Below are 13,162 nucleotides of genomic sequence, written 5' to 3' on the forward strand. Positions count from 1 at the left end.
TTAGATTACGTTGCTAATGAAAACGGATGTTTTTGTCCAATTTCATGATTATCAAATCTTAATGTCAAGATTGTATGATGTTGGGAAATGATCCTATTCTTCCAGGGCATACAGGCATACTCACATTGCTGTTCAACATTATCATAATGGAATGGAATTTTCCATGGTGTCTTCCAATGCACCCAGCTTGTGAGAGGAGACAAGGATTTGTGTTTTCCCCAACTGTGTGCATGTGAAAGGGGATAGCTAATCAGTTGCTCAACTGAATGCATTCAACCGAAGTGTGTCTTCTGGATTTAACCTAAATCAGAGAGGTGTGGGGGGCTGCCTTAATCGGCATCCACATCATCGGCACCAGTTGTTGTTGGGGGTTAACTGCCATAGTCAAGGGCAGAACAGCAGATTAATCCACCATGCCGGCTCGGGGATTCGAACCGGCGACCTTTCAGTTACTGGCCCAACGATTCTGCATGTGTGTGTGTGTTAAGCAGATTACCCCAGACAACGGGGTGCTGATTGGTCTGTCAGAAAACTGCATCGCCAGCACTTCTCAAGGTCCAATAGTCCTGGGTCACCCAGCTACCAACACCTTGTTAGGGAGAGGGAGCAATCACAGCTGCTAACACAGACATCCACAATAGCACTGGGACCTCATGTTCATTAGAGCACAGTGTAGCAAAATATTTTACAACGGAAACAGAAGTAAACCTTTCTTATTGGACAATTCCAGATAGTACCTCCTCGTTTCGGAACGTTTCCTTCCGCTTTATTACTAGTGAACACAACCCTCATGAACACTGAGTTCAACAGAAGAAGACGTCCAGTAAAGGAATCTGTTCAAAAGTCTATTCAGTGAACTATTGTATGATTCCTACTGTAGTTTGCAGGATTGCATGGTAATTCAAGGTCACACGGTTCAGGGTTAAAATGACAATGGGCGAAACAACAATGGCGAATTATTCTGCCTCAGTAAACGTCAATGATTGTTTATGCTGTGTTTGGAGCTGGTGATTTGCGGTCTGTCAGCCGTTGCCAGAGTGAAGCAGGCTCTTATGCCAATTAATGTTGCATTTTTTCCCCCCCTGAGGCTTTGAATAATCAGAGAGCCTATTTCAGAATGTCTGTCCTGATTAATCTAACGCAAATTTTCTACCATGTTCATTGTAAATTTATATCCAGTTGTCACTCACACCGCAGTATACTATGCATATCGCCCTCTCTGTGACATTACAGTGGCCGCAGTTTGGAGAGATTTTAGGCATTAAAAAACAAGCCCTATTTTCTCAGCAGGTGGTGTTCTGACAATGGTTTGAGGGCTCTCTATCTATCTCTCTCTCTCTCTCTCTCTCTCTCTCTCTCCCTCTCTATAGATATGATGTATTTTCATACAGGAGATAGTTTTGTCTTGTTATTCTGCAGGTACTTTTGAATGGGCTTCATACCATTGTTTTGTTTTAACAGCAGTATACTAAAATAAACATGGGTGTGAGTTTTGACTAGTTTATTACAAGCCATAACAATTGTTAAGGGAAACCTGCCTTGTGCTTTTAACACATCTCAATTATGTGTGTTCTGATGGGAAGGTGCTAAAGCTTTTTGGAAGCCACATAGACTGACGACGCTAATAGAATACAAATATGTTTGCAGGATAATTGTTTAATCTCAAATGTGTTTTTGTTTTTGAAGATTGAAATGAATCTCATTGCTCTGAGATTCGGTTGTGTTTTACAGGATAATAGGCAGGCTATGCTTGATTTAAAGGTTGTTGCAATCCATTAGAGCAATTGTAATGATTCAACCAGGGTTGAAGAGCATTAAGTACCACATCCTTGAGAAGAATAACACTCACCCATGGTTTTACATGAACATTTGCAGGGTTAGTTTGAATTGTGTGCTGGCATTATGCCTAGACTCTAAATAGTTACATGGACCTCTTCAACTGAGGAGCAGCAGTAATCAATGTACAGATGCTGAGCCCTGAGTGGAGCTCTGGAGAAATCGTATCATCTTTTATAACTCTCAAACTATCGACTGGGACCATTTTGACACAACAGGCATATTGTAGATTTCATAGCCCAAAGGTGGTTTCTTCAATTCTTTAAATTTGTCATGACTTTTTCAATCAACTTGTTCCTAATGCATGGAGGGGGGGGGTCTGTATCAGTGACTTTGACCAGGTAGACAGATCATCTATAGAGATATGTGACTCACCACCTGGATTCGGTCTTATGTAGCAAAATGTTTTTTTGTGTTTTTTTTTAATGTTGGTTAAAAGTAGAGACTCAGAGCTACAAAGTGATATATCGTATGCTGCATTTTTGAGGAACAATGGGAAAGTCATTCTGCTTTGAAAATTGATACACTTGTAAACACACTTTTGAGAAAATGGCCTTTGAAATACCTACTGGAGAGCTTTCCTTTGTCTACACCCATCCAGCATTGTTCACACCCTCTTAAACCAGCCCCACCCATCTCTTTAAGGATTCACATGAGATCATGTGCTAAACAGTGAGTAGTGTAGTAAAGATTAAAACTAAAAGTGATAGTAGCCTACAATAAGGAAAAATGACAGGTAAACAGAAAGTGTTTAAGTCCCCCAGTAAAATACTACTTGAGTAAAAGTCTAAAAGTATTTGGTTTTAAAAATACTTAAGTATCAAAAGTAAATAGAATTTCTAAAATGTACTTAAGTATCAAAAGTAAAAGTATAAATTATTTCAAATTCCTTAAACCAGACGGACCAATTTTTTTAAAAATGTTTTTATTGACGGATAGCCAGGGGCACACTCCAACACTCAGATGTAATTTACAAATGAAGCATTTGTGTTTAGTGAGTCTGTGAGGTATGTCACAAAATCATGTTACGACCACACATTTCAATATTCATTTTATATATAAATATTTTGCTAAGTCTTGCTAAGTGGATGGGTCTCTACAGAAGTGTACAGCCAAACTGTTACTTGCACAGTAGCAATATCAGAAATAGAAATGGTCAATAGAAATAAAATAATATACAGAATGTACACGAACAATATGAATAACGATATCAGTGATAGATGAGGTAGTTATATGCATACAATCAGGGGGTAAAGTGGCTGAGCAGCAGGATAAATAATAAACAGTAGCAGCAACGTGTGTTAGGAGAGAGTCATGTGAATAGAGGCACTGCAGATAGTGCTGATGACTGGTCCGTCCAAACCACGCATGAACAAGGGAATCTATATTCGGAGAGCTCTTGACTTTGGTGCAGGGCATGTGATGTCTATAGCCTCTTCATCACAAAACTCCCTGACATTGTTATGCCAAGTCCTGGTGCTGCTTGTACAGGCATACCATCTATGGGATGAAGGATGTCAGCGTTGCGCAGCAGGTGAAACCTGGTCCCGACTGAGTCCGAACACTCCTTTTGCGACAACAACACCAGGTTCCAGAGCATCGAAGCCGTAAAACAGGAAACAATACAAAAACATCTGAAGACATTACAACCTTGCACAACATCAATTCACCTCCCAAGTTTAGATGAGAAGAATAACCTCATACAATGCAATGAAAAAAATATTCACCTGAAGTGCTGTGGTACTGCTAGATCTATGGCAGGCATTAGCCGGAGAATACAGGGATTGTGGTGATATAACTCCCTGCTATCAACCAATCAGTCCAGGATCAAAACAACCTACGCACAAAATATTTATTCATTGGGAAGTGTTATATAAATACCTGAATTCGTATAACACCCTCCAATATACCATATGTGCAACTTGCTTTGTTATTTTGGTTGCTATAACATTTGGTTTGAAGTGACTGAGGATTTGGGCATACTTTTAGAAGCATCCTGCTAATGCTAATTGTCGCTCAGGGTCAATTAATAACTTTTTGTCAATAAAAATAAGTATAGACACTACCGTTCAAAAGTTTGCGGTCACTTAGAAATGTCCTTGTTTTTGAAAGAAAAGCAACTTTTAAAACGTCTCAACTATTAAAATAACATCAAGTTGATCAGAAATACAGTGTAGACATTGTTAATGTTGTAAATGACTATTGTAGCTGGAACCGGCTGATTTTTTAATGGAATATCTACATAGGTGTACAGAGGCCCAATATCAGTAACCATCACTCCTGTGTTCCAATGGCACGTTGTGTTAGCTAATTCAAGTTTATCATTTTAAAAGGCTAATTGATCATTAGAAAACCCTTTTGCAATTATGTTAGCACAGCTGAACACTGTTGTTCTGACTAAATAAAACTGTCCTTCTTTAGATGAGTTGAGTATCTGGAACATCAGCATTTGTGAGTTCGATTACAGGCTCAAAATGGCCAGAAACAAATAACTTTCTTCTGAAACTCGTCAGACTATTCCTGTTCTGAGAAATGAAGGCTATTCCATGCGAGAAATTGCCAAGAAACTGAAGATCTCGTACAACACTGTGTACTGCACCCTTCACAGAACAGCGCAAACTGGCCCTAACCAGCATTGAAAGAGGAGTGGACCCGGTGCACAACTGATCAAGAGGACAAGTACATTAGAGTGTCTAGTTTGGTAGTTTGAGGGTTAAACGTTTCCCCACAAAATGTAAAAGAGTTCTACAGAAGTATAAACGCCAAGGTTGGTCTAGAGTTGAAACCTTTTGTTTTGAGTTACCTCCAAAGGGGTACAGTTTGTTTCTGTAGTGAAGTTCCACTTCAATACCCACAGTCATCTAGAAATCAGTTGTGCAGTACCTAAAAAGACATTCATACAACATTAGACACATGGGAGGCCATTGCACTGCATTTTCAATGGTTGTCATTCTGGATCTGTAGTTGTACATCTGTTGCCCAGTTCCCTGTGACAAAATTCAGCCACAATGCACTGAATCTCAACCCAAACAGTCAGTGAACTCCCATTCAAACACAAATTCCTACTGCGACCATAACAATATCAGTTCTGCATCCCAACCTTTTTGACCAACCAGACAACTCCGGAGATGGGATAGATAGAGTTAGTTGTGGACATTGGGCCCGACGCCAGCCCTTCAGAGGCTCCAAGCTGTCCCGTGCCTGGGACTCCCCTGCTCTCCGGTGGCAATTTGATGAAAGAAACATTTGCTAGATTCATGTCTAGCTTCTTTTCCAAGGACCTCTTCCCCCCGGTGTTTGACCAATGGCCCTCCACCTGCTTCCGTTACCGTCCAATAGCAGCCACCTGAGAGTTGTTCATTTGGCAGGTCATCATTTCACCTGCATCTACAGGTGTAATAGTTATTTTTTGCACTTGTGTGCTACTTTATGAATAGCTGATACCTGGAGGAAAAACCTTCAGAATGGCTTGATTTAGTGTTTAGTGAACAAAGGGGGGGGGGGGGGGGGGGGGGGGGGGGGGGGGCAGAACATTTTATAGTCCAAATACAGGAGACCTATTGACTGCTGATTGTGTTGAAAGGCTCTCTGGCTCTGTCACCCACCTGAGTTCATCAGTCAGAGGTTTTTCTTCTACGGTGTCCATATTAGGACAGAGTCACAACTTCCATGGACGTGGCGTCCTTATATGGACACCGTAATACGCAGAGAATTAATTCTGCCCTAGACACCTTGATGATGGATCAGGTGAACGGAGCGCTATCATGTCTACTTTCCTGTTTATCCTAAATATGATTTGAATTCAAAAATCAAAATAGGTACGATTCACAAAGGGATTCCCAGTATATTGTGAGGACACGCTTGCAGTTTACTTTCAGTGTGGCGTTATCAAGCCCATCTGTAGCAATATGCTGAAGTAACGTTCTGCTTATTGTTCTATTATGATCGGTGGTGTTATAACATCAAGACAGATTCATTGTTATTGTGCTTTGTTCATTTGTATAAGTGATACCACTGATTAATTAAAGCTAGACGAGGACTGGGGAATACTTGCTGCTTCTATGGTGAGCCTACGATTCGCCACTCTCCTTCATTATTATTAAAGTCCATAATACATATCGTATCATGCAAAGCCAAAGAGCTGGCATTATTGCTTTTTAATGTTACTTTAATCACTCTTGCATATCGCAATGGCCAAAGTGTGATGAGGACTATCCTTCTTCAGACCTGAATCACAGCTGTGATTTGATGTTTATCCATCATTTTCGTGTCGTTATCGTTGATTTCTAGATGGCTAACTGTACACAGCAGATTGCAATGCAGATGGTGAAGTCACGGGTACGAAACGAAGTCAGATCACATTTGTACCTTGGAACGTTTTCCTTGATTTTTTTGCTTCAAGCGGCTTCAAAACAATCTTCTGGTGCTAGTGCAGTTGCGTGCACGTTTGCGTGTAAGTCTCAGGGAGTTTGTAGATCATTTAACGCAGCTCTGGGAGTTTGTTGCGGAAGTGGGTGGAGAAGGCCGGCGCGGTTTGAAAAACAAGAGTGTGCTAATCGAAAGAGCCAGGTAGTGCTTTGAAAGCAGTATATTCCTGATGAAGGGGAATAATAATAGGAAAACTCTTCTGTGCGAAAGCAGACGGCAATTATGGGCCGCCACTGTTGATTGACAGCCGGGCTCTTTCAATCGCCACACTTTGGAGTGATTGAAACACTCAGTTCATTAAGAAAAAGGGCCTCGATTAAGCTAATTGTAATTGAGAGGCAGCTGGGTACCGTTCCAAACAATGTCTTATTGCGCGAATAACTTTTACACCCCTTTAACAGCTTTTTCTCTTGTGCTCCTTCCTGATATACATTTTTTCATTGCCAATCTGTCTATTAACTCGGGAAGCAAGTGCAGCCCAAATAACAAAATGATGTATTATTCAAGATAAGACATGCGAACACTATTTGGATACTCCATCTGTAGATGCTCTACAGACTATCAGTAACATTTCAACTAACTGTGTAAAGTTAAACTTAGCCCTTACCCTAACCCTAATCCTAACCCTTATCCTAAACCTAACCCTAACTGTAACCTTAGCAAGCAGTTGCTCATCAACAGATAGTTTGTTGGCAGTATGACCATCTGTGGAGCATCTACAGATTGAACATCCAGACTATGCAAACAAAGTGGGACTGACTAGATATTTTTTATTGTGCGAATAATTAATGAGGGGAGGGATGTTAATCTTGTGAAATGTTGTCCTACAGCTTTCTAGATAAAGCGTTTGATTCCAAATTAGAAGAACATATTTGATCCCTTATTAGACTTGTCTATTGTTGAATGACAATATTATATTTTCTTCCTTTGTTTGACCTCAGTAAGACTTGTGCTCTGTGGTTGCTCCTGAGTATAGTAACAGCAACGTCTGATGTTGGACTCACAAATTCAATTAGCATAGAAAACCACACCCTCTAATAGTGGTGAAGCACGTTGTGTTGCATGACACCTGCTAACAGTAATGATAAACTTGTATGACTAATTTGCATCTAAATATATGTTGTCTCTTTGGTGGCTGTACTGAAGCTGATGTATCTATGGTGATTGTACTAAAACTAATGTCTCTATGGTGATTGTACTAAAACTAATCCCTCTATGGTGATTGTACTAAAACTAATGTCTCTATGGTGATTGTACTAAAACTAATGTCTCTATGGTGGTTGTACTTAAGCTGATGTCTCTATGGTGGTTGTACTAAAACTAATGTCTCTATGGTGATTGTACTAAAACTAATCCCTCTATGGTGGTTGTACTAAAACTAATCCCTCTATGGTGGTTGTACTAAAACTAATGCCTCTATGGTGGTTGTACTAAAACTAATGTCTCTATGGTGGTTGTACTAAAACTAATCCCTCTATGGTGGTTGTACTAAAACTAATGCCTCTATGGTGGTTGTACTAAAACTAATCCCTCTATGGTGGTTGTACTAAAACTAATCCCTCTATGGTGGTTGTACTAAAACTAATCCCTCTATGGTGATTGTACTAAAACTAATGCCTCTATGGTGGTTGTACTAAAACTAATGCCTCTATGGTGGTTGTACTAAAACTAATCCCTCTATGGTGGTTGTACTAAAACTAATCCCTCTATGGTGGTTGTACTAAAACTAATGTCTCTATGGTGGTTGTACTAAAACTAATGTCTCTATGGTGGTTGTACTAAAACTAATCCCTCTATGGTGGTTGTACTTAAGCTGATGTCTCCGTGGTGGTTATACTGAAGCTAATGTCTCAATGGTGGCTGTACTGAAGCTAATGTTTCTATGGTGGTTGTACTGAAGCTGGTGTTTCTATGGTGGTTGTACTGAAGCTAATGTCTCTATGTTGGTTGTACTGAAGCTGATGTCTCTATGGTGTTTATAATGAAGCTGATGTCTCTATGGTGGTTGTACTGAAGCTAATGTCTCTATGGTGGTTGTGCTGAAGCTGATGTTTTGATGTCTCTATAGTGGTTGCACTGAAGCTACATGTAATGTCTCTATGGTGGTTGTACTGAAGCTAATGTCTCTGTGGTGGTTGTACTAAAACTAATGTCTCTATGGTGGTTGTACTGAAGCTAATGCCTCTATGGTGGTTGTACTAAAACTAATGTCTCTATGGTGGATGTACTGAAGCTAATGTCTCTATGGTGGTTGTACTGAAGCTAATGTCTCTATGGTGGTTGTACTAAAACTAATGTCTCTATGGTGGATGTACTGAAGCTAATGTCTCTATGGTGGTTGTACTAAAACTAATGTCTCTATGGTGGTTGTACTGAAGCTAATGCCTCTATGGTGGTTGTACTAAAACTAATGTCTCTATGGTGGTTGTACTGAAGCTAATGTCTCTATGGTGGTTGTACTAAAACTAATGTCTCAATGGTGGTTTTACTGAAGCTAATGTTTCTATGGTGGTTGTACTGAAGCTGATGTCTCAATGGTGGCTGAACTGAAGCTAATGTCTCAATGGTGGTTGTACTGAAGCTAATGTCTCAATGGTGGCTGTACTGAAGCTGATGTCTCTATGGTGGTTGTACTAAAACTAATGTCTCAATGGTGGTTTTACTGAAGCTAATGTTTCTATGGTGGTTGTACTGAAGCTGATGTCTCAATGGTGGCTGAACTGAAGCTAATGTCTCAATGGTGGTTGTACTGAAGCTAATGTCTCAATGGTGGCTGTACTGAAGCTGATGTCTCTATGGTGGTTGTACTGAAGCTGATGTCTCAATGGTGGCTGTACTGAAGCTAATGTTTCTATGGTGGTTGTACTGAAGCTGATGTCTCAATGGTGGCTGTACTGAAGCTGATGTCTCTATGGTGGTTATAATGAAGCTGATGTCTCTATGGTGGTTGTACTAAAGCTTGTGATTACATGTTGTTCCACAGCTGGAGTGCTTCATCTCATCTGATGAATTGTAAAGGAATGTATAGTGCTACATATTTTACAAGGTTAAGTAAAATATAATGACAGCTAGCGTTGCATACTTGTAATAAAATCATACGGAGTATTTCGATGTCCTTTTCCCTTTATAGTGCACTACTTTTGACCCGGTATGGCAATAAAATGATTCCATTTTGCACGTAGACCTAGTTAATGGCCGTGCTTTCTGGGGGCAAACATGGAAATGTAATTGTTTAGAAGTTCCATGTGAAAGAATGACTCTTTACAGTTTATTCATGGCACTTTTAAAAGCATATGCAAGCCATACATCATTATAAGGTTAAGAGGGGTAATTATCCCTGTTTTTTCAAGCTTGTTAGAACAAACAACAAAGGCACGACATGCCTGAACGACACTCGATTCCATGTTTTTATTAGATATTAGACATTTTTCATAATTAGGAATCACAAAAACAAAAATAATTGTGACGACTTGCAGCCCACATTCAAATTTCTGCTGTTAATTGCCCGTGAAGTCATTTCCATAAATAATGTGGCACCGTTGATTGAGGAGGGCCCTATCTGTCACACAGGACTAATCAAATGAGCACAGTGTCTTTGAGTAATTGCACCCAGGGGCCAAAATAAGGACAGACGTGTGCTGAATTCAATGCTTCATCGAACAAGTATCTTAGGGCCAACAGAACAGGTAGCTCACAGGCATATCATTTTATTGAAACAGATATTCAAAACAGAAAATGAAGATGAAATATTATATCCTGAAATCTCAAATTTGCAACAATAAAGTGAAGGCACAGTGGGGCAAAAAAGTATTTAGTCAGCCACCAATTGTGCAAGTTCTCCCACTTAAAAAGATGAGAGAGGCCTGTAATTTTCATCATAGGTACACTTCAACTATGACAGACAAAATGAGGGGAAAAAAAATCCAGAAAAATCACATTGTAGGATTTTTAATGAATTTATTTGCAAATTATGGTGGAAAATAAGTATTTGGTCACCTACAAACAAGCAAGATTTCTGGCTCTCACAGACCTGTATCTTCTTCTTTAAGAGGCTCCTCTGTCCTCCACTCGTTACCTGTATTAATGGCACCTGTTTGAACTTGTTATCAGTATAAAAGACACCTGTCCACAACCTCAAACAGTCACACTCCAAACTCCACTAAGGACACCAGAAACTAAATTGTAGACCTGCACCAGGCTGGGAAGACTGAATCTGCAATAGGTAAGCAGCTTGGTTTGAAGAAATCAACTGTGGGAGCAATTATTAGGAAATGGAAGACATACAAGACCACTGATAATCTCCCTCGATCTGGGGCTCCACGCAAGATCTCACCCCGTGGGGTCAAAATGATCACAAGAACGGTGAACAAAAATCCCAGAACCACACGGGGGGACCTAGTGAATGACCTGCAGAGAGCTGGGACCAAAGTAACAAAGCCTACCATCAGTAATACACTACGCCGCCAGGAACTCAAATCCTGCAGTGCCAGACGTGTCCCCCTGCTTAAGCCAGTACATGTCCAGGCCCGTCTGAAGTTTGCTAGAGAGCATTTGGATGATCCAGAAGAAGATTGGGAGAATGTCATATGGTCAGATGAAACCAAAATATAACTTTTTGGTAAAAACTCAACTCGTCGTGTTTGGAGGACAAAGAATGCTGAGTTGCATCCAAAGAACACCATACCTACTGTGAAGCATGGGGGTGGAAACATCATGCTTTGGGGCTGTTTCTCTGCAAAGGGACCAGGACGACTGATCCGTGTAAAGGAAAGAATGAATGGGGCCATGTACCGTGAGATTTTGAGTGAAAACTCTGTCATTGCCAACAAAGGGTATATAACAAAGTATTGAGATAAACTTTTGTTATTGACCAAATACTTATTTTCCACCATAATTTGCAAATAAATTCATAAAAAATCCTACAATGTGATTTTCTGGATTTTTTGTTCTAATTTTGTCCGTCATAGTTGAAGTGTACCTATGATGAAAATTACAGGCCTCTCTTATCTTTTTAAGTGGGAGAACTTGCACAATTGGTGGCTGACTAAATACTTTTTTTCCCCACTGTAATTTATTTCCCAAAGTCTCAAACTTCCATAGGCCACATTTGGCAAATCCTGTTTTCGCAGTAGCTGGCTAAAAAGCACTTGGGTGAGTTGGAATGGACAGTTACGAAGACATTGAGCAAAGTCAATTAAGCAATGATGTGCTCAATTGGAGCTCTGACCACATTGTATCCTATTGTTTTCTGCTTCAGCTCTCACACTGTGTCTTGCATTTTCATATTTGAAGCACAATGGGATCAGAGACACATTGGTATGCTTTTCCAGCCAAGGATGTCTTTGCGGTACTAATATTCTGATATTGCATTGTGTTTAGGATGACTTAGGGCAACACTGCTCCTAGAGTGCCGCAGGCACTTCATGTTTTTCATTTAACCAACCTGGAAGACAAGGTGTGTTGAATGTTGGCAATCACTGAACTGATCAATTAGCTCAGTTGGTTATGTGTGGTGCCTAGTTGGGACAAACTCCTGCAGCACCTGCAGCACTCCAGGAACGGGGTTGCCTACCCCTGACCTATTTTATAAATGGACTGCACAGGCCTTTGATTAGGCATGTTGGAGACTCCCCAAACATATGGAAGAAGGTACTTTGGTCAGTTGAGACTAAAATTGAGCTTTTTGGCCATCAAAGAAAACGCTGTCTGGCGTAAATCCAACACCTCTCATCACCCCGAGAACAACATCCCCACAGTTTTTCATCGGCAGGGACTGGGAAACTGGTCAGAATTGAAGGAATGATGGATTCTCTAAATACAGGGAAATTATTGAGGGAAACCTGTTTCAGTCTTCCAGAGATTTGAGACTGGGACGGAGGTTAATCTTCCAGCAGCAGGACAATGACCGTAAGCATACTGCTAAAGTAACACTGGGGTGGTTTAAGGGGAAACATTTAAATATCTTGGAATGGCCTAGTCAATGCCCAGAGCTCAATCCAATTTAGCACCTATGGTATGACTTAAAGATTGCTGTACACCAGGGGAACCCATCCAAATTCAAGGAGCTGAAGCAGTTTTGCCTTGAGGAATGGGCAAAAACCACAGGGGCTAGATGTGCCAAGCTTATAGAGACATACCCCAAGAGACTTGCAGCTGTAATTGCTGCAAAAGGTGGCTCTACAAAGTATTGACATTGGGGGGGTGAACAGTAATGCACGCTCAAGTTTTCAGATTTTTTTGTCTTATTTCTTGTTTGTTTCACAATTTGTATTTATTTTGCATCTTCAAAGTGGTAGGCATGTTGTGTAAATCAAATTATGCAACCCTCCCAAAATCCATTTTTATTCCAGGTTGTAAGGCAACAAAATAGGAAAAATGCCAAGGGGGTGAATACTTTCGCAAGCCGCCGTAGTACTGGCTTAATGTTACAATTTTTGATTCTGTTTGGCTCTTTGTGAGAAATACCTATAGTGCTGTTTTGCGAACCTTGTATGCCTAATCCACATGGGGTTTTATGAAAGTTTCCATACTTTGGAGACTTGTGCATAGTTTTTAAAGCCCAATTCTGGATGCATCCTTATGGAGAAGCACTGTGCCCACATTTTTCAATATTTGGTACAATTCACCGGCTGCAGTCGTAGCTTGGCAGTTTCTTATTATTGAAAAAGTAGCACATCTGGTGTCTGTGAAAATAATATCCCATTGTGCTCGAGGAGGCAATCCAGCTTCTCTCCTATACTCTGGAGAGATCATAATGACCATAATAAAAGACATAGCTCTAAGGTCTTTTAGCAGCATCTCCATCGAGGAAGCAGCACAGACCTGGACTACTGCTTTCCAACTGTTTTCCAGTTAGCGCAGCAGTCAAAGGAGAAAATATTGTCTTTCTGTCAGATTA

Source organism: Oncorhynchus mykiss, chromosome 3, assembly GCF_013265735.2.
Source record: "Oncorhynchus mykiss isolate Arlee chromosome 3, USDA_OmykA_1.1, whole genome shotgun sequence".
In the NCBI taxonomy this organism is placed as follows: Eukaryota; Metazoa; Chordata; class Actinopteri; order Salmoniformes; family Salmonidae; genus Oncorhynchus; species Oncorhynchus mykiss.